This window comes from Hemicordylus capensis, chromosome 1 (genome assembly GCF_027244095.1).
Source record: "Hemicordylus capensis ecotype Gifberg chromosome 1, rHemCap1.1.pri, whole genome shotgun sequence".
Lineage (NCBI taxonomy): Eukaryota > Metazoa > Chordata > Lepidosauria > Squamata > Cordylidae > Hemicordylus > Hemicordylus capensis.
The window spans coordinates 364,802,599-364,824,605 of record NC_069657.1 but is presented as its reverse complement, the minus strand read 5'-3'; the positions used below and the strand labels follow the sequence as shown (position 1 = coordinate 364,824,605).

Sequence of the window (22,007 nt, the reverse complement as noted above, 5' to 3'; positions counted from 1 at the left end):
TTTCACAGAATAAAAGTGTTAAAACAAATTCATAGGATAAAAACAATTCAACAGTTTAAAATTAATTTCAGCTAAAAAGCTTGAGAAAATGTGTGTTTTCACCTGTTACACAACAAACAAAACAGCAATATTCAGTGAATGGATCTGGAGCAGAGAGAGAAATAGCCAAGAATAAACCCAAGACAGCCTTCACAGGGTTGTCTTGCACGAGTCACAACCTACCCAGAAGGTCTGCATGAAGTTTCCTTGAAAGAGTTTTGCTAGTTTTACAAGGCAGAAAAGCCTGTCACTTGATAATCTTGCAAATCTGTGCATTTTAATCTGTGTTGACTTTTAAATATTATTTTAAATTGTGTACACTGCCTAGAGATATACATATCCGGTGGTATAAAAATATGATAAATGATAAATAAGTTGAAGGCAGAAAAGCCTGTCACTTGGGAATTTTGCAAGTCTGTGCTACATAAGCAAAATGCTGCATAACAGAAAATACAGATGCTTAACCACTGACATTTTTGCAGAAAGAACTACAAGATGCTACCATCATTAGGTAAAATTCCACATTTTAGGAACATCCAATCTTCCTGAGGAGGAAGAGAGTTTACTTTAAAAAATTGTCTTAAAAATAATACAGTACTTCTCTATCATTAAAAAAATATAGTCAGACAATTCATATATACTGTAAAACCTCAGCTGAGAATGTGTGGGGTATTCTGGGGAGCCCTCCAATGCGGGGGAGGCTTGTTGTAGCCTCCCCGTCAGGGGTCTACTCGTGAGTCATCATGGCGTGGAGCCATAGCAACACACAGTGCATGCTGCTAACCTCGTTTAACAGGGGGGAGCATTTCAGAGGGCTGGCTGCCGGGAGCCGCACAGCTCCCGTTGCAGCGCATGCACAGCAGAAACCGGGCTGGGCTCCCTTAGCCTGGTTTCTGCTGCTCATGAGAATAACCTCATCCTGTTTCTTTTTCAATGGTTGTTCTATGGAAGCTAGTAGTGCTTCATGTTTAGTAATGAAGATCTATCCATTTTGAGGATCAAACATTTCATAATTACTCCTCTCTGACATCTGTCCTCAGAACCCCTCCCTGTGAGGTAGGTTAGGCTGAGATTGGCCCAAGGTCACCTAACGAGCTTCATGGTAGAGTGGAGTTTTGAACCCAAGTCTCCACAGTCATGCTCTAACAGTCTAACTGCTACACCACAATGGTGTTCTCCTTCAGTTCAGTGTACTTATCATAGGTAACCAGTATCTGAACTGAGTTTGAAAAGCACTTGTTATGAAGTGGAGGCAAATTATGCTGGTCACACACCCTCAATGCTCAGCAATTCCAGCTTTGGTTGCAAAATGAAAATAGAGTTTGGCAATTCCAGCTCATTTGTGAAGGAAACTAATTCAAAACTCTGCTCAATAGGATTAGCAATGACTACTCAAGAGCCAGTAAAACGACAGAAATAACACAGAAAAAGAAAAGTCAGGCAGGGGACCATGTTAATTGCATAGCCGCTATAAGACTGGTTTCAGCAAAAGGTTTTTAATACAGTATTTGTAAGGTACTAGCAGTATGCAGCATCACGAAAAAATAACTTGCTTCAAACATTACATTTGTTCATTACTATAATCAAAGAAAGGGTAAATCAGCACATAACAGCAATGCACAAGATTTGGACATCTGAGATAGTAAACAGAGAACAAATACAAACAAATAGAATGTGTATATTACTCTGACAATTACCTGTAAAAAATGAACAAGTTTGTTTAACTTATTTAGCATGGAATGTCCTTTAAAGCCCTAACATTTTATTCTATAATTTAGACCTCATAGATATCAGAAACTCAATAAAGTAAGCTTTTATGAAAATAAATACTAAAAAAAATAGTATTGTCTCCACAGACTGGCAGCAAGATTGCAGGCTGGAATCTCTCTCAGCCCTATCTTGGAGAAGCCAGTGGCTCTATCCCCTGAGGGGAACATCTTACAGTGCTCACACTCCTAGTCTCCCATTCATATGCAACCAGGGTAGACCCTGCTTAGCTAAGGAGACAAGTCAAACTTGCTACCACAAGACCAGCTCTCTGGTCAGTTCAACAATTCAACACACAGTGTGATGACAATACATTATATAATTAACACTACAGCTGTGGTTTACAGTACTTGGGTTCTCATTTCAAAACTAACACATGCAACATAATCCTTTTCAAGGTTTGCTACCGGCTTCAGAGGAAAAATGTATCTTGGAAATTAGCTTATACTACTCATATGCCATAAGGAGCAACACACACACACATCATATTTTGCTGCATACACAAATATTGTGAACCCAGAGAGTCATTGCTGCTTTCTGCTATGTGTACACAGACACTTTATCCCATGAAACAGAACAGAAATGGATATTTTATCCTATGTTATAAGTTACATGTGGCTTTATCAGGAACAGCCTTTGGGATGGGCAAGCTGGGCCATCACCACCTAGTTAATAAACTACCCATGGGAGAAGGGTGCTAAAGGCACTCCTAGCCCAGGGTGCTAATTATCCTAGGGCTGGTCTGGGCTTTATTATACAGAACTTATAGCTGGAAGTAATCTAGTGTGAACTGGCTATCAGTGGATGTCCTGGAACTATGGGACTTTCTCCCAATTGAAGAAGTTTCAAACTGAAGTTTGAAACTGAAGATTTTCTAGCAGTATTATACAGACCTGCTTTCACAAACTAGCTTTTAATGGCCAGAATAATATGACCGTTTATGAGTTATGAAGAATGTTGTAGCACTTCAAAACTCAGAAAAGTGTGGTGTAACGCTTATACTAGAATAAATCCATTACCCTTTTAAATGCCACAAGACTCTTGCTTGTTTGGGGATAAATATTTTGTTTTAAATAAAAGGATCAAATAAGTATAGGTAATAAATAAGCCCATCCTATGAGATCTCATATTCCTGGTTTATCTGCTTTATTATATTACCTGCTATAGCAATCAGCCACCCTTCCCCCAAAGAGTAGACCAGAAGTTAACCCTGTCCTGACCGACAGGCTGGTGAACTCCAGAGTTCAGCCAATCAGCACACCAGGAGGGTGGGAACTAGAGAGACATTGGGAGGAAGGAGTTTCTTTGTTAGAAAAAGCAGGTTGGGTGTGTGCAGAGCAACACATGTGGTCAGGGAGGATGGCTGCAAGGAGAATGACTGCAGCTCAAGGATGATAGAATTGCAGGGGCTTGAATTCTCATCCAGGATTTAGTGGGTTCAAGACAAAGGAAGCTTTGGCTTCGGGAAGTTTAGTCTAGGGAAAGAAATTTTCCTACATACCTGTTCCTTGCAAATCATGGGTAACCATGATTTTTAAAGCGTGCCGTCCCAACATCTTCTGGGGTGTTTGTTTGTTTAGTCAGATTTTGCATTAGACTTTCTGTTTCTTTGGTGTGTGATTTGTATATCCCTGACACTGATCCATTATTGTTTACCTGTAATGTAACTAAACGAAGAAACACTAGCCTTCGCCCATCCAGTCAGGGCATTGTGAAAGACTGTGTAAGCTTTTAAAGGTGCTTTTGTATTTTCCTATATACCTGTTCCTTGCAACTGGGTAACCATGATTTTTAAAGTGTGCCGCCCCAACATCATCTGAGGTGCATTTTGAAGTATTCTTGTAACCTACTGAGTATTTTTACCTGTAACTAAAAGCTGAGAGAGCCTCAGACAAAAGCATTCTGTAGCATTTGAATAAAGTTGTTTTTCTTTTTGTTCTTTCCTTTTACAAGCCTCTCCAAGTGCAGTTTTTAACTCAGGATAAAGGGTGGGGGCTGAAAGGGGGTCTTACTCTGGTGCAAGCACATCCTCAGATGTTCAGCAAACTACCAGTTTTCTCACCAACTGTAGGCTTGCACATGGAGGATTTTGTGCACTTTTCCAATAGCAAAAGAAAGTGAGTTTTCCTGGGATTCCACCCCATGCCCAGAGAGCGTTAAGTTCTGTTGAAAAGAGGGGTGGTAGTGGCAGTCATTTTTTAATCTACCAGGAATAAAGAGTTTTAGGAGTAGCCTTTGCCACAAAGCTCAGCAGGGATGATTCAGCATTTTTCCTTCCCCTCACGTGAGCTTGCTCTGAGACAAAGGCTATAATCCGCCACACCTGCTCATACCCATGGTATGACAAAATACGAAAACAAAGTATTTGAAATGAGATGAGATGGAGAAATTAAGTAACATCAGATCCTTTAATCAGCAAACAATATTAATAAATGCAGCAGTCCTTCACATGGAAAGCCACAAACATATTATAGGTAGTATGATAGAAATTATCCTGTATAGGTGAAGAGGGATGTCAATGCTTAATCAAACTGTTTGTATTCTGAAGTTCGAAGGGAGTTCTTTTAGTAGAGAGCATGAGTTGCCCCTTTGCTAAGCAGGGTTTGCCTTGGTTTGCGTTTGGATGAGTAACTACATGTGAGCACTCTAAGATATTCCCCTTAGGGGATGGAGCTCTAACTCAGTGGGAAAGCATCCGCATGTCTGCATACACAAAGTCCCAGGTTCAATCCCTGGCATCTCCAGGTACAGCTGGGAAAGACTTTGGCTTGAAACCTTAGAAAAGCCACTGCCAGTTAGTGTAGACAATACTGAACTAGAAAGACCAATAGTCTGACTCAATATAAAGCAGCTTCCTGTGTTCCACTGATTCTATGAAATGGAACAATTATTAAGGTTAAACTAGCTGTAGCACTACTAACAGGTTCTGCCTAAATCTATGTGAGGTATGCTTTTTGCAGTCATTATCACACCCAAGTGAAATTTAATAAATAATCAAATGTCTCCCAATGCTTCACTGGCCAATTATTTTTGTAAATGTTAGCAGATGGTACTTGCAAGTTTTATTCAGTTTCTTGGAATGCTTTTAATTAGATGTTCACATTTCCCTGGTGACACAACATCCCAATTAAATAAAAACTTAACAGCAGCAGCAGAACTGGAGGATATAATATCTTATCCCTCTAGAAAGCTGCAAGAAAATTATATCATAATGAAAGAATCACAAGAACTTTGCATTTGCTAATGTAGCAGAATTATACACTGCGGCTACATTCAGACAAAGCATCAGCTATGCTTTGTAAAGCTAGTCCACAGGTTTCCATTATGTCTGAATCGATGCCACCTTTCAAGCTGTGGGTTTGCGAGGTTGGCTGCCAAACAAAGACGTCAAGGCACCGCCTCACAAACCACAGCTTGAAAGGTGGCATCGATTCAGACATAATGGAAAGCCATGGTTTAGCTTTACAAAGTATGGTTGGCATTTTATATCTGTAAACCATAGAATCTGTTCAGATGTAACATGAAACTATGGTTTATTTCATCTAACTATATTTGGTTTAGACAACCAAAGTCATACCAGTTAAGTCATGGCTTATTGTGGTAAAACACAATAACCACCTGGACCCAAGGTTTGAAGTTTTGCCTATGAAAGTACAATGTCATATGAACACTGTTAAAAATAAAAGAGAATAACTGTATTTGACCTGAGAAAAAGTAAATATGGAATGGAGTGTATGATGCAGCTCTCCTCAGGTGAAGAACCCAAAATTAGCACTATCCTGGGTCAATTAAAATAATCTGCCCCCCAGCACATGTGACCAAAGTCAAGAAAGATAAAGACCTCAGGGAGGAACTTAATAGGGCATTTCAGAAAGCTCTTAGAAGAGACAGGGAGCAGTACTACAACGACATCTGTAAAGACCCTGAGGATGGAAATAGACACGGAAAAACAAGGAAAGTTTTTCAAAAGATCTCTGAACTCAGGAGCTTGTTCCAACCTCGAATTGGAATGTTAAGCGATGTCAAAGGATCCAGCAGTCAAGATAGTAACTGATTCAGAGAAGATCAAACAGAGATGGAAGGAGTATATTGAAAATCTGTGCAGCAGTAGGCGTTCACTTAAGCAGGCCACTGGGGGCTTGATCTTTTTCTTGTGACACTTTTGTTTTTCCTGTGCCTATTTCTGCTTTTTGAAGGGCTCAGAGTCCTCTCCCTTTGAGTGCTTTGTTTTCCTGTATGCCTTACAAGGCGAAAACGTGGCACGCTTGAAATGGTCGTTGAAGAGGGAGGCTGGGGAACGCCACCGGAATCAGGTGATGGGGAAGAGTGAGAGCATTTGCCACCATGCAGTGCATGCTCACATGGCTTAGGGCTGGAGGTCCCCAATTTTGGTTCAAGGGGGTTCCCTCTGAAAGGGAGCCTCCTAGGAGGTCTCCAGCATGCGTGGGCTCCATGGGAGCAGGGGAGCTGAAAACAAAAGTAAAGTGGAACAGAAGAAAAAATGGAGCCAATCGATCGAATTAAACAACTAAAAAACTGGTAATTTGGAAAAAGTAACCAAAAATGACTCCCTTCCCACCCTTGCACACTGGAAGGGGAAAAGAAAGGGAGAGAAAGTAAGGGAGCAAAGGAATCACAAGTCTTAGCCGGTAAAATAGCGGAGCTCTCTCAATCCAATGTTGCCTGAAGCGAGACAGGAAAGGAACTGGGGTTTTCTGGAGCCTCCTACCTAACCACCGGATATTGAGCAACAGCTTTGAACTTTACTTCCTGTCTCCTGAAGCATGATTTGGAATACAACCCAGGATATCAGATGAACTCAGACAACTGCAGAAAAAATAGGACTACGACTAAATGTAAGGAAAACTAAACTGATGACAACAGGTACAGCAACCAGCCTCATTGAAGTGGTGGATAGCTTCTGCCTTTTAGGATCCACCATCAATAGTAAAGGATCCAGCAGTCAAGAAATATGCCACAGACAAGCACTTGGTAGAGTTGCAATGAAGGCCTTGGAAAGGATATTTAGATGCCGTGATGTGTCTATACCTACAAAGATTAGAATCGTTCAGAAAATGGTTTTTCCCGTGATGATCTGCGGATGCAGAAGCTGGACTCTGAAGAAGCAAGATAGAAAAAGTATTGACGTGTTTGAACTTTGGTGCTGGAAAAGACTTTTGAGGATTAGTGCTGTGCACGGAACCGCGGAGGTGCGGTTCAACGCTCGGGGCGGTCTCCCTTTAAAGGCGGGGGAGGGTGCACTTACCCCTCCTGCCGTTTTCCCCCCATAAAAGGCCTCCGGACCAGTTCCGTGCACATCCCTATTGAGGATACCAAGAACAGCCAGGAAAACAAACAAATAGATCTTAGAACAAATCAATCCAGAATTTTCACTTGAGGCAGAAATGACCAGGCTCAAACTATCATACTTCAGACACATTATGTGAAAACCCAGCTCCCTTGAGAAGTCCATAATGCTGGGGAAAGTTGAAGGGAAGAAAAGAAGAGGGCAACCAGCTGCAAGGTGTATGGACTCTATTACTACAGCAATGAATATACCACTGAGAGACCTTAAACGCCAAGTTGAAGACAGATCATCCGGGAGAGAATCTATCTATGTGTTTGCTAAGAGTCGGCACCAACTTGACGGCACTTAATCAATCAATCACATGTGACCAGGAAGGGGATGTACTGAGAGCACAGATGTCCCCAACACCCTTCAAGCACATCCCTTCATTGTGTGTGGGAACTACAGCTGCTATATATCCAAGTACTTGGAGAGGGTTTATAGGAGCTATTCAACATAGTAAAACAAACAAGCTAGGTGCTGTGTTAAAGATTTGTTAGTGAAGTTTCATTCATTGCTACAAATTGAATGAAAGAACTCTGCTGGTGAAGGCACCTAACCCAGTGATGATAGCAACAGAAAGATTTGCATTTATTTTAGTATGATTTGACGCAAGATTTAAGTGAATACAAGCTCTCTCCCTCTTACAGTCTCTTACAGTCAAAAAATTAAGAAAAAACCAACCTTGGCAATTTTCCTCTTCCTTTCTTCCACTGCCTCTTGAATCAATAAAATGGATGCATTTCAGTATTTTGAGTATGTTGTACTGTCTTTGCTGCTCCACCCGATGAAGTACTCTCCTGAAATATGAAAATGTTTGAATGTGGGTGCATTTAGAACAGATTCAGAAATTACTTGACAGCACTTGCAGGTATTTCAAATCAGTGCTCTTTACAGCTTGGTTAACAAAACAGCAAACCAAGATTGCTTGAACACAGATATGTGTGCCTCCCTAAGTAAGGAAATCATCAACCATAAAAAGGTAGTTATGCTACACATTTCTGCTAATGACCAAATAATCACCCAAGGGCAGCATTCTTGCCAGTTATCATGAAAACAATCAATCCTTTCCAGCCTCCCAGTTTATCTGATATGAGGGCGGGTTAATTTCAGACATCATCCTTCAGTGGCATGCCTTGCCTGGCAGATGCTTCTGGAAGGTAAAGTGGCTGTGATGTAAAATGGAGGTTGATTCCTTACTAGCAAGTCGTTTGTATTCTCCTTTCCAAAGGAACCTACATTCTTGGGGCAGGGCGGGGGGAAAGAGAGCATGCAAGAGAATAAGCTAGTCAGCTGCAAGTAAGATCTTGAATCCTCTATAATAAAGTCCCTGGCGTGCGTCCGTGTCTTCGTTGGATTGTGTGCGTCCGTGTCTCCCTCGGCTGTTCTGGGCATGTGCGGAGCGCATGCCCAGAACACGCCGAGGGAGACATGACCGCCGGCACCAGGCGGCCATGTTGGCAGCCGCAACGCGACCAGACAAGCCGCGGGGAGGGTAGAGGCGGCGGCAACAGGACCGGCCATGCCGCGGGGAGGGTAGAGGCGGGATCGGTGGACAACACTCTGGGCGGCGGCGGCGGCTCCACACAACCAGACAAGCCGGGGGGAGGGTAGAGGCGGCAGCAAGAGGACCAGCCATGCCGCGGGGAGGGTAGAGGCGGGATCAGCAGGCAACACTCTGGGCGGCGGCAGCGGGTCCAGGCCAGCCACAGACACGCCGAGGCAACACGACTGGGCAAGCCGGGGGGAGGGTAGAGGCAGCGGCAGGAGGACCGGCCATGCCGCGGGGAGGGTAGAGGCGGGATCAGCGGACAACACTCTGGGCGGCAAACACATCAAACGGCACACAAAGTAACACACAAGCACCCCCCCCCAAACCGACTAAAGCTCCATACATACATGTGAAAAGCTACACAACCCTGCTAGTGCCCGTTATTTTAACGGGCTTAAAATTACTAGTTACACAATAAATTAGGCAGAAGTAGTCCGATGAAGAATTTAACAGAAATGTTTTTGCTTTACTAATACTCCTGTCTTCCTCAAAGCAGTTTAACACCAATAGTGACAATACGTTAGCCAAAAAAAACCTCACAAGTAACTAGTCACACAAATGGTATACTAATATGAACATTGTGACGTTTTATAAGAAAATTCATGCGAGTCAAAGCAGCTGCTTTCATAAATAAGAGATATTCACATCCTCAGCATGCAAAATATGACTCTCAGAAGCATCTGCTCCAACTTACATGAACACCCTATCAAAAGTTATCCTGCTTACTTGAGTAGTAACTGCTCGCACAGAGCAGTCTGTCAGGAGTTAGGTGGCTGATAGAACATCTGCACCAACACTTTGATATGGCATCCAAGCAGCCCCCACCAAAAGCAGCTCATAGGGCCAGAATTACTTTGTTTTAGCAGTAGCACCGCACCACATACTATAGCGAGAGTAGCCCTTCTCATTACTCCTATATTGCTGTGGGCCACTGTTCCCTCTAAGACATGTGCACGCTCACAAGTTTTCTGATGTCCACTCAGTTAATTTTAGATCCCGCTCAGGTTGAATTAGGAAGGCCCCACTCTGAATGCATGTGCGCACACAGTGCCTCGGTACTACCGCCCAGAACAAAACTAATTCTGCACAGAGCTTTAAAAAATTAGAGGGACTGCAGGCTATGTCCTATTATTGCCATGCCTGCCACACTGGAAGCCCAAGATAATGGCTATTGTTATTACAAATATTTATATACTACTTTTCAATTTAAAAATTCTCAAAGCAGTTTATACAGAAAAATATATTATTCATTTAATTATTAAATAATTTGTATCCTACTTTTTCAGCACAATGTTCAAAGTGACTCACAGGCATTTTTTAAAAAAAAGTTTTAAAACATTAAAAAAAATAATAAGATCACATGGAAGAGTTCATGACATGGCTCCTTTCCATGCCAGCAATGCATGTGTTGGGTTCCTCCTTTTCCAAGGTAACACAACCAACAGTGGCATAATACATAGGGGAAAGTATCACATCTATTTGGGGTGCCCACACCATGCTTGGTATAGCTGGCCTGTTCACACTTTTCTGGATTACAGGAAAAATAATCTCAACAGCAGAATCTCAAGACAGAAAACCACTCCTGGCATTTCACTTACAGTGCCTATCCTTGCAGGTTTTCTTGTCTAGGAAGCAAGTGGTCTCTTTGGTCCTCTTCTCTATCATCTTTTTGATAATAACTAAACTGAGAGACGACATAACCACTCTGCTTCGTTTCCCAAATAAAGTGGCTTGAATAATAAACCTTTAAGTAGCTAAATGAAGTTTTTCATTCAGTACCAACTTAGTCATTTTCCAGTTGGCAGAACATGATGTTGGATGCATCACATATGAAACTGGAATGAACACACCTACTTTTCAACAACTTCTTACCAGGATTTAGAACCTTGTTGTAGCAGATTTTTATTTGTTCAATAGTTACACACTGAAAGAAGATGGGTCTGTTTTAAAATGAACGTTTCCTTCAAAGTCCAGGAGAGTGGAACATGAAATATAATTGAGCCCTTTAAAAACCTGATATTTTAAAAATAAACATCATGTATTTCTTGTCAATGAATACTGGTGTTAAATGTATTACAGAGAGTTAGCACCTGAACTTAGCCTGTTTGCCAGCAAAGGGAAAAGAGTGTAGAAACAGAAGAGTACTAAAAGAATTTGTAGATGAAACAAATACTATATGCTCTTTGTCACAGACAGATGAACAATCTAAAGTTACCTGAAGGAAGAAAGTGTGTATTCCAAGTTACTACTGCTAGAGTATTTACTAGTATTTACTACTACTACTACTACTGGTATACAGTTAGACCTCATCATCTACAGGGATTCTGTTCTTGGCTGATACCGTGGATAACAAAATCGTGGATAACGAGGAACTGAGAGAATGGGAATTGTGGGCTTAGGTTCTTGGAGGGCAAAAAAAGGCAGGAAAAGGGTTTTTTTTTAATTAACGTAGAATAGGAGCAAAAAAGGAATGCACCATGCTCTCCAATTCTCAAGCTGTCAAAAAATGCCACCCCCCCATGCCCACAATTTAGCTGCTCTTCCACAAAATATCACAGGGTTTTTTAAAAAAACAAATGAGCCAAAAAATGACCCCTTTCATCAAAATGGTGGACAGAAATCACCTTTGAGGTGATTTCTGGCCACCTAGGAACTGTGGATACATGGATTTTAACCCTTTGTTTAACCACATATACCTAGGTTGGATCTCCATTGCCCGACACGTGTACCACGTGTGATGACGTCCACCTGTACCACTTTTCAACAGAAGTTAACAAAAGCAGTTTACACATACCAATTAAATAATAAATATTTAATACCACTACAGTGCTGACAATATCACTTGGTCATACAGCCATCCAAACACAATCTCTTTGCAGCTGCTAAAATCTGTCAGTGTTAAAAACAAACAAACAAACCAAAAGGCCAAGCTCATGGAAATAGCAAGGTCTACTGCTCATAAATTTAATCCTAAAAACCTAAAATCCACTTGGAAAAGGAAATTTTCTCAATTAGACAACACAAGCGGGAGCTAATAAATACTCACTGTGGAAAGGGCAGAAGGGATGTGCACCATCACACACACATACGCACTGTCCCATGCCCCAACATTTGCACATGAATTTGTGTGCGCGTGCACACACACACACACACACACACACACACACACACGAAGGTAGAGGTGAGGTAATGAAGACTCATATTCCATCCTTAGCTCTCCATTCTTCACCTGGCTATAGTGTGTCCAGGTGCACTAGCTGACATCCTAACTAATGAAGTGCACATGTTAGGAGGCCCTGAAGGGATGTGACAGGGGCCTGTGTACAAGTCCCCCGTCCCCAATCTTGCTTGTTGCATAAGCAGGTGAAGCTTCCCAACTCTATCCATGTTCCAGAAGCAATCTATAAGACAAGAGAACACATCACTGAAGGGCAGAGCCTCCTAACACATGCATTATTAGTTAGGATGTCAGCCAGTGTACCTGCATACACTGTACCCAGGTGAAGAAATTTTTTATTAAACAAATTTTCATCAACATTAAAACTAAATGTATAAAAACTATAATTAGCATCTTATGAGGGCAGCACAATGCTGCAAGAGGCTCCAGAAAATGGCTCCAAGAAGCTCCACAGAAATGAATTCATAAAGCCCCCAAACGCTCCAGAGCAAAGGCTCCTGAAGGCTCCCAATCGCTCCCTAAGGATATCAAATGCCACAAAATGCTACCCAAAATGGCGTTTAGAAGCACAAAAAACCCTAAGCATGCAGACCAAAGCACTCCACTGTCCTCCTCCAAACTCCTCTTGCAGCAAGAACACGACCATGTAAGGGTAGAACTGCGTTGCCAAAAGGGCAGAACTGCACAACCACAGATATGCAAAGCCGCATAGTGCGGATAATGAGGTCGGGTATGTGTTGCCCAACTGCAGATATGCAAAACTGAATAACGAGGGCCACCAGTATTACTGAAACCAAACACAATGCTGTCCCTGCAAGACACAAAACCCAAAGGGCCAGGGTGACCCGCCATAGATATACAAAATATTCAAAGAAAACAGAGGAATTAGTTTACCAGACACATATAATCTATGCTTTCATTTAGCCCATTAGGAATTATGATAACAAGTTTTAAAAGCCAATCAGCTTCTGTTGTAAGAAGGTTCTTTTTTAACATTTCTTTCGTCTCTCCAGAGGTAACCTGTTCAATGGTGTCCAGAACATGTTCACATTGTAAATAATGTTTGACAAGAGATTCCATTTCTCTTTGCTGTTTTATATTATTATAATGTTTACCAATCCTGATCTTCAATTTTCATGTTGTCATCCCTACATACATTAAAGCACATGGACATCTTATCACACAGACGACCCCTTGACTAACACAAGTGGTAAATCCAAGTACACAATACTCTTGTTAATTAGTGGAATCCCAAAAGGACATCTTTTTGTTGTATTTGCAATATACACAATGTCCACCTTGTTTATAGACATTCCTTGAGAAAGATTCTTTTTGAAATGCATTGGAATAAATATATTTTGTCGTCAGCTGCTTTTGCATTGCTTGTGGAACCCTCCCAGCTGTTATTGATCCTCTGTTTCATTCGGATAAGACAATCTCCCAGGAGTTTTTATGCTGGAAGAGTAATTTAAATTTTATATTTTACTTTGTATTTTTAGGAAGTTGATCTGCATACTTGTGCTCTTCTTTTTGTTGTATATAAATTGTGTACTCCCTATTTGCAGTCACTGCTGTTAATAACCAAAAGGAAAGATTTTAATATATATTTTAAATGAAAGCTTCTAATTTATTGGTATCATAAAGGTTAAGCTGGATATCGATGGAGGTTAGAGGCAAGTTAAATTTATTATGCTTTTGACACCACTGCATGCCAGGACTTAGGAAATCAAAGTTTAAACTGGAACCTCTGGAATAATCTGGTCTATTTACAGGGCAACAGCTAAAGCCAATTAATAGTACTGGGCTGACATTTAGATTAAACCATCTTTACATTATGCAGTATTTGTGGGAAAGGTTCATAAAATATATTTATTCTCAAAAGTTGACAGAAAATTTATATATCATTTTCCATGTCAATTTCAGTCCTTTGGACCTGGAATCTATTCCAGAAGGGTTTAACAGATAATTACCTAGGATTTCAGGAAAAAGTAGAACTTTGTCTTGATAGTACAAGGCAGTACAGAAACTAGTGTATACTAATACCATGCTAGAAATCACACCCAGAAGGAAGCATGAGTAATAAGATTTGAGAGATATTATTTGTTCCCAGCCATTATAAGAAAACAATTTGTGTTTCTGTTAGACATTGTTCCTCAAAAGCAAAAACAACTTTCCATTTCTCAGTAGAATGTGATCAAACACTCAAAATACCAACCATTACAACACTATTACAAAACAACAGGACATTACAGCATTGCGTTCTTGTCTTCAAAATGCAACCAGAATATTTCAGTTAAAGCTGCTGGAAAGCTACAAATGAGGAATGTGTTAGATTTATTGTAAAAATGGAGTTAATATATGTGGCACCACACCAAGAGTACAATTTTAGAAGCATGTCCGCTTATGGTTAAAATTTGTGAGAAGAAAAACATCCATGCCCACATACACATGAGGGATTTTCAATCCTATAGCACACAGGCAAGCACACAGGCATCCATCTAGTTACTGAGCAACAGTTTAAAATAACAAGGGTTTCTGGACATACTCTAGAATAGTGGTTTTCAGCATGACATTAGGCAAAAGCAGAGGGAACGTATAAGGATACTCCTTAGAAAAATGTTACTATCTCAGCCTTTTAGGTAAATGATCAGGGTGGTTGGCCATTATGCCTGCACTGCTACTCCTTTCCTCCACCACTGCCTCAGCTGATGTTCTGCAGCAAAGACGGGGCTATATCTGCGTGTAATGGATACATATATCTATGTGTAATGAAGGGCTGCAGTATGGAGGCTATGCTCATGACTCTCAAATTCTCCCTTTTAACTTGAAAAGCGCAAACTAGCCCTTTAGGACTACAAAGAAAGCAGGCAGACAGCTGCACAGCAGCTCCAATTAGAAGGTGCTCTCTCACTCGCTTTTCTTAGCATACCATGCTACCATTACTTATACAAACAGGCAAGGTATTCCCATATCAGCTTCAAATAGTTAAGTAACAGAAGCACTCAGGTCTTTTGGAGCATTCTAAAGAAAACACCGTCAACATCCAAGATACTCTTGAAGATATTCCCTACTTGCAAAAAACCTCTAGTACAGGAAGATGAAGTTAGATCAGCACTCCGGTTATTACCAAGACGGAAGGCTTCAGGAATTGATGGAATAGCTACAGAAATATGGCAGGCAACAGAAAAAGAAACAGTCAAGGCTCTAACCAAACTATGTCAGCAAATTTGGAGAATGACACAACGGCCAACAGGTTGGAAGAGGTCAGTCTACATACCCATACCAAAGAAAGGAGACTTAACAGTTTGCGCAAACCATCGCACAATATCCTTAATTTCACATGCTAGCAATATAATGCTCAGGATCATCCAACGCAGATTAGAGCCCCACATGGAAAGGGAAATGCTGGATGTTCTAGCTAGTTTCAGAAAAGGCCAAGGAACAAGAGACATCATTGCCAATGCACGCTGGATAATTGAGAAAGCCAAAGAATACCAAAAAGAAGTCAATATGTGCTTTAGTGACTACAGAAAAGCCTTGGTGGTGGATAGATTTTGCCTTTTAAGACAGTCCATCAACAGTGAAGGAAATTATTGTTCACCACTATATCCTTTGGTAGGGTTGCAATGAATCCCTTGGAAAGGATATTTAGATGCTGTGACGTGTCTATACCTACAAAGATTAGAATAGTTTGGAAAATGGTTTTTCCTGTGACACTCTATGGATGCAAAAGCTGGACTTTGAAGAAGACAGAAAAAGTATTGACGTTTTTGAACTTTGGTGCTGGAGAAGACTTTTGAGGATACCATGGACAGCCAGGAAAACAAACAAATAGATCAAAGAACAAATCAATCCAGAATTTTCACTCAAGGTACAAATGACCAGGCTCAAACTATCATACTTTGGACACATTATGTGAAAACTCAGCTCCTTTGAGAAGTCCATAAAGCTGGGAAAAGTGGAAGGGAAGGAAAGAAGAGGGTGACCAGCAGCAAGGTCTATGGACTTGATTATGACAGCAATGAATGCACCACTGAGAGACCTTAAAGGCCAAGCTGAAGACAGATCATCCTGGAGAGAATCTATCTATGTGGTTGCTAAAAGTTGACACTGACTTGATGGCACTTAATCAATCAAAAAGAAAACATGGCTTGCAGAAGTACAAATCACTTGTGCTCCTGATGGGTTGCTAAGTAACATTCATAGCAAGACTCACACAGCCAACTCTGCTCCAGAGCTTTTGGTTCACAGTAAGCTACACAGGGCCAGTTCACAGGATCTAAGCAATGATTTATTAGCAGCAAATCCAAAATCACAGAGGCATGCCATGTCAATGGCATACAGCATGTCATATGGGCTGCAAAAAACTCTCCCACTTCCAGATTTATGCTGTGACTGACCACCGTTTGACCAGGATCGTTAATCTGAAATAGAACTCCATTGGTCGATCCTGGTTAAATGTTGGTCAGTCATAGCACAAATCTGGGATTGAGAGGCTTTTGGAACCCACACAACACACTCGACAGAAGCACGCACAGCTTGTTGAGCTGAGATTTACCAGTAAGGGGACATTCCTTTGAACATATGAACCAGCCCATAACTGCCAAGAGCTGAGTGGTGTTTTTGCAAGGCACAAGCACTAGACTCTTGCAACCTATGCTTTGTCACATTTTGCAACCTATAAAGTCCAAATTAGGTCTTAGTATTGGTGTTCTGAACTAGCAGTTCCTGCACGGACATGTAAGGGCCAGACACAACTCTCACAGTTCCCCGCACTTGTCAAGACTGCACACACCAACATCACTAATAATATATGACTGAAGTGGTCACTTGCAATAACTTAATAGATCAACTCAGGTGTTGTGGTACCTGAAGGGCATGCCACAGGATTCTGTTTTTGCTGCTATAGACTAACAGTACAGGTTAGCCTTCTGGATGCAGTTAATAGATCAGTTAGCCAGATCAATGTATAATCTGTGATCAGTGTAAAAACAGATTCAAAACTAGAACATTAAAAAGGACATAATAATAATGCAGAAGTTAGAAGCCACAAAAGTGATAGCACATTTAACATTAGCTAGAACTTCAGTGAGGCATTTTTATTCAGTATAGTACAGCAAATGGGAGAGTAAATTACATTTACACCTACTTAAAGCCAGTTTTATGCATCCAAAGTGACAAGAGTGACTTCATAGTGTGAAGGGGGTGGGATATATATCATGGACCATTCAATAAGATAGATTCACTACACTGCCCAATTTCCCTTGGCAAGATGCTGACTTCTCCCTGAGCACACAACAACCCCATAGTAACACAGTGATGAGTTAAGCAAAAAAGTATAACAAAACAACAACTTAGAAAACATAATAGCTCAGATAACACAATTGTCCCATCTGCTGCACATCTTACAGCTTCTAAAATAAGGGGTGCTTCATGCAACACCTCTGTGGTACAAAAGGTGTCTATGTGGGAGAAATAGCAAGTGTAAAGTGGCTCAAAGGGGATTTGCTACCAAAGGTATTCAGCACTATGGATATTATATGCTGCAGCTGTTCAACCCTAAACCTTACTTCCCTGGAAAGCTGTACCCAAGGTTCACTGGTGCAACTTTGCCAGCAAAGTCTTGAAGATTTGAAACAAGTCTTGAAGATTTGGGGTGGAAACAGACAATCAGGAATCAACCAACAGCTGATTATAAATGTTTGCCATATAGTGATTGCAATGGCACAGAGAGATGCCACAGCAGCCTCCAGCTACACAAGAAGCCAAGCATTACCATGTCATTCCCCATTCAGGGAATGGCAGATTTAGAATGTGTTGGCTACAGGCAGCCATTTCCTCATGTAGTTATGAAAGCTTAACAACTATTATGGGATAGCTACAGTGCATCTGTTTCCAGACTCACCCTAAAGGTAAAGTGTGCAGTCAAGTTGATTTCAACTCCTGGTGCCTACAGAGGTTGTCTTTGGTAGAGTACAGGAGGGGGTTACCATTGCCTCCTCCCACGCAGAGTGAGATGATGACTTTCAGCATCTTCCTATATTGCTGCTGCCCGATATAGTACCAGCAGGGATTCAAACTGGCAACCTTCTGCTTGTTAGTCAAGCATTTCCCCGCTGCACCAAGCAATCATTTTTTGACAAAGATTTATATATTGGGGGTTTTGTGAACACAGCCTAGAAGGTACTGTGAATGTTCCTTGAAGAGAATGACCTCAAAACAGTGATGCATCAACTATTAACCTCCAGGTTGGACTACTGCAATGCATTCTACATAAGGCTGCCTTTGTTCACAGCCTGGAAACTTCAGTTAGTCCAAAATGCAGCAACCAAATTGGTCTCCAGGGTAGCCCGGATGCCTGTTCTTTTAGTTCTATTAGTTTTATGTCAAAACTTTAAATGGTTTTATTTCTACTTTAAATGGTTTTATATCTGACTGTGCACTGCCCTGAGCTATTTGTGGATAGGTGGTATATAAATGAAATAAATAAATGTGCCTTTCCCCCTTCCTTCTATCAAAATGGACACAAGCTGATGTACATGCTGTGCAATGATGGGACATCTGCTTAACGCAATGCACTAAGAAAAGATGCCTTGAGGCCTCATTCACTTTCAAAAAGCAGCTGTACAAGGGACAGCTTGCTGGTACTCGCTGCTTAAGGCTCCCCCCACTTCTCCCTTCTCCTGCCCCCCTCCCCCTCTGTTTTTGCGCTGTGTGTGATGCTCAGATGGTTTTCAGGTCCAGAGAACTTCAGTGCAAGGGCAGAAGCCAGGACATGTGTTTACTCCACCCAACCCTGGCTGTTTGGTTAACGACCCGAAGTTAATCACTTCTACGCAGTGGCCAGATGTACTAGTCATTATGTGTTTCAACAGTTTCGGAATCGAGCCTGGTTGCTTAAATGAATATGGAATTTAAAAGAAGAAATACAATTTTTAAAAAGTGACAGAATGGCATTTCTTCCAAAAATAATGGATTTGTTTTGATTTCTTTCTTTCTTTCCAAGTTCCATAATGGAACATTATTGGATTGATGTTTCCCAATCCATGAGCTAATGTGGTGGCAAGCAGAAATTATTTTTCAAACTCCTGTGACTAAAATGAGCTTGATCTTAAAAAATATCCTATGAAAAACAACTTAAAATGTGCTTTTAATTCAAGGAAAAATAATGGATAATTCCTCTCGCCAGATAACAATAAGATCACACACAAATATGTACACTTTGCATTTTAAGATGCGTGAACTAGCCATACTATATAGTTTTACTTGAATCGCCACATTTCTTTTTCCACGGTCATTCAAGAAACCTACTAAGATCACCTACATAACATTTTAAAACTGAGGCTAAAATAAGTTTGTTCACAATATTAATCTAGCTTCCAAACATAAGCCTATTTAATCATGTACTCTGTTAGTGTAACAGGCCTTTATAAACTTGTTAGTGTTTAAGGTTATTAATCAACATCCTTACTTACGGAGCATATGTGTAGCAAAGGAAACACCTGCACATTTGCTGCATTCCAGAGTAAAGCAACGTGGGCAGTCATGCTGAAGTGGGCAATTTTCACTGATCTCCGCTTCCCTCTGAAAGGAAACATTTTCATCTCCAAAAATGTGTTTCTAAAGGCGTCATGGGGGTGACAGAAATGGGCCACAGAACTAAAGGAGAATATTCAACTGAATTTGCTTGCTATTACACTGAAGTCACAGACACCTGATTCTCTTCCTATACCACCAACGCTGGACTGTGGTGGTGGTGTTTAAATCAGCAGAGGCTGTGGCTCATCTTTGCTTGGCTCCACTTGGCTTAAAATATGAAGGAAAATAAATCCGAGTTAGGGTTTGTCGCAACCTTCAAGAAGAGTCAATTCAATATGAAAAAGGAGACAAATGTTCAAGGAAACAAATAAAAAGATTGATTGGGGAGGAGGGAAACCTATTTCAGCTCAAAACTCAAGACAAACTGTTCAAGAAAATATGCCGGACTATTTCTACTTTTCAAAGGACACAATAAGGGCCTACCAACTGTCATCTAGGGAACATCTTTGAGCCAGTGAATTATAACAAAGTAGAAAGAGAGGTTCAGATACTAACAAATCACTACCTCTCCTAAATCCATGCATGATTTCCCAATCACTAGCGGGGGGGTGTGTGTGTAAATTCAACAAATGTGTTATATATGGCTTTACATAATTTATTCCGCTTCCAAGATTCAAGGTTTTCAAATGATTTCAAATGGTTTTCTTTGCAAGGTATGAAATGAAAGTGAAGAGGGAAATGGTAGCAGTGTGGATTAGAGGGCAAGAAATAATAGCCGTGTACGGAGGAGGATAGCACCTTAAATGGTGCAGCGAGGAAATGTTTGATTAACAAGCAGAAGGTTGCCGATTCGAATCCCCACTGGTATCAGTGGCAGCAGCGATATAGGCAGCAGCGATATAGGAAGATGCTGAAAGGCATCATTTTACAATGCACGGGAGGAGGCAATGGTAAACTCCTCCTGTATTCTACCAAAGAAAACCACAGGACCCTGTGGACGCCAAGAGTCGAAATCAACTCGATGGCACAACTTTACCTTTACTTTAAGGAGGAGGAGCTGTATAGGATTGATTATGGAGTTTCTCCTGGACCCTCTTCTAAGAGTCATGGGTCAAACCAGATGCAATGCTAAATGTGTCGTCTGTGCTTATGTTTTTTTCCTTCATCATTAAAATAATAGTCATCACAGCACCCAATTAGGACCATGTCATGCATGGAGGAGCTTTTTTTTTTTTATCATTTCACCTTATTCCACAGTCCCAATGACAATGTGCCACCCCAAGATGCTATAGGCCCTGGAAAGAAGTTTCCATTAGGACCAATGAAAGCTTCCTTCACACCAAGGCTTGTACCCAAACCACGTTTCGAAGCATGGTTTGAGCACGTTTTGGAAGCAACACAGGGGAGCTTTTAAGAAAGGGATCAGCAACACGATGGTGATGATGCCCGTGCATGCGTGGACACCATGTGCATGCTGGCGCTGCACGGGGATACTTGAGCCGAGCCCCGCCCCAGCAGGAAGCTGCATGGGACAGCGAAGAGCAGGTAAGGACCTGCTCTCCTCTTTCTTAAAGCTCCCCTGAGCTGAACTCGAAACGCAGTTCGGGCACATCCCTAGCTAATAGCAGAGACATTTCAGGGAACTACAATGCACAGATTAAATGCCCCCTTCTGCAGACTGTGGTCCAGATTGAATCCCCTCATGGGTGCCATTTTAATGAAGAAAACACACATGCACAAATTTTTATTTTACTTTACATTTTTTATATCCTGCTCTTCCTCCAAGGAGCCCAGAGCGGTATACTACATACTTAAGTTTCTCCTCACAACAACCCTGTGAAGTAGGTTAGGCTGAGAGAGAAGTGACTGGCCCAGAGTTACCCAGCAAGTATCGTGGTTGAATGGGGATCTGAACTTGGGTCTTCCTGGTCCTAGTCCAGCACTCTAACCACTACACCACGCTGGCTGGTGTATGCATTGATGCATTTAGCATCACATCTAATCTGACCTAGTCTTTGGCTAATGCTGCTGGAATGTGTGTTCATCAAGTTTTCCGACAGAAAGCAGGGCTATAAACTTACTTTTTAAAGCAACACACACCCAAGATGCTCAAGGTACTATACTCTTCAGATGCCAGATTATAGCCTTACACAGTGCACTTGCAAATGTGCACAATACCAGCTTATCCAATTAAGAAGGCTCGGGGCGGAGTTTGAGTACAACAAGTTGCAGGTTCAGTCCCTGCAATCCCCAGCTAAAAGGGCTGAGAGAGCAGGACTGGGGAAATCCTGGAGAACTACTGCCAATCAGAGCAGAGAGTACTGGGATAGGCAGAGCAATAAGGGTTAGATGTTCGGTATAAGGCAGCTTCATATGCTTACTTAATTTTATTTTTGTAAGTGCAACATAGTGTTTGTATTCCTGTATCAAAAGCTAAGCCATTTTTCTCAATGGTTGTGGCAACCTGCCATAGTTTCAGGGCACAGCTCAGTTCTCTTATCCTAAGGTCCCACTGGAGCAAATTGAAAATAAGAATGCATTTAGCCTAGGCCTTGTACATTCAGGATATCCTACTCTCGAATTCT

At 41.3% G+C, this 22,007-nt stretch overlaps 1 protein-coding gene across 5 annotated transcripts in view; it reads right to left on the bottom strand.

Annotated features, from left to right (window-relative positions):
• Positions 1-22,007, bottom strand: part of TIAM2 (TIAM Rac1 associated GEF 2) — a 243,443-nt gene that overhangs the window by 190,463 nt on the left and 30,973 nt on the right. For 3 of the 5 annotated variants that reach the window (XM_053293460.1, XM_053293483.1, XM_053293471.1), the window contains exon 2: positions 7,838-7,953. The exons of 1 other annotated variant lie outside the window; for it this stretch is intronic. The gene's annotated coding sequence lies outside the window, so the exon portion shown is untranslated. Of the gene's footprint in view, positions 1-7,837; positions 7,954-19,358; positions 19,668-22,007 lie in introns of those variants that run through there. One more of the 5 variants, XM_053293468.1, reaches the window with a different exon arrangement.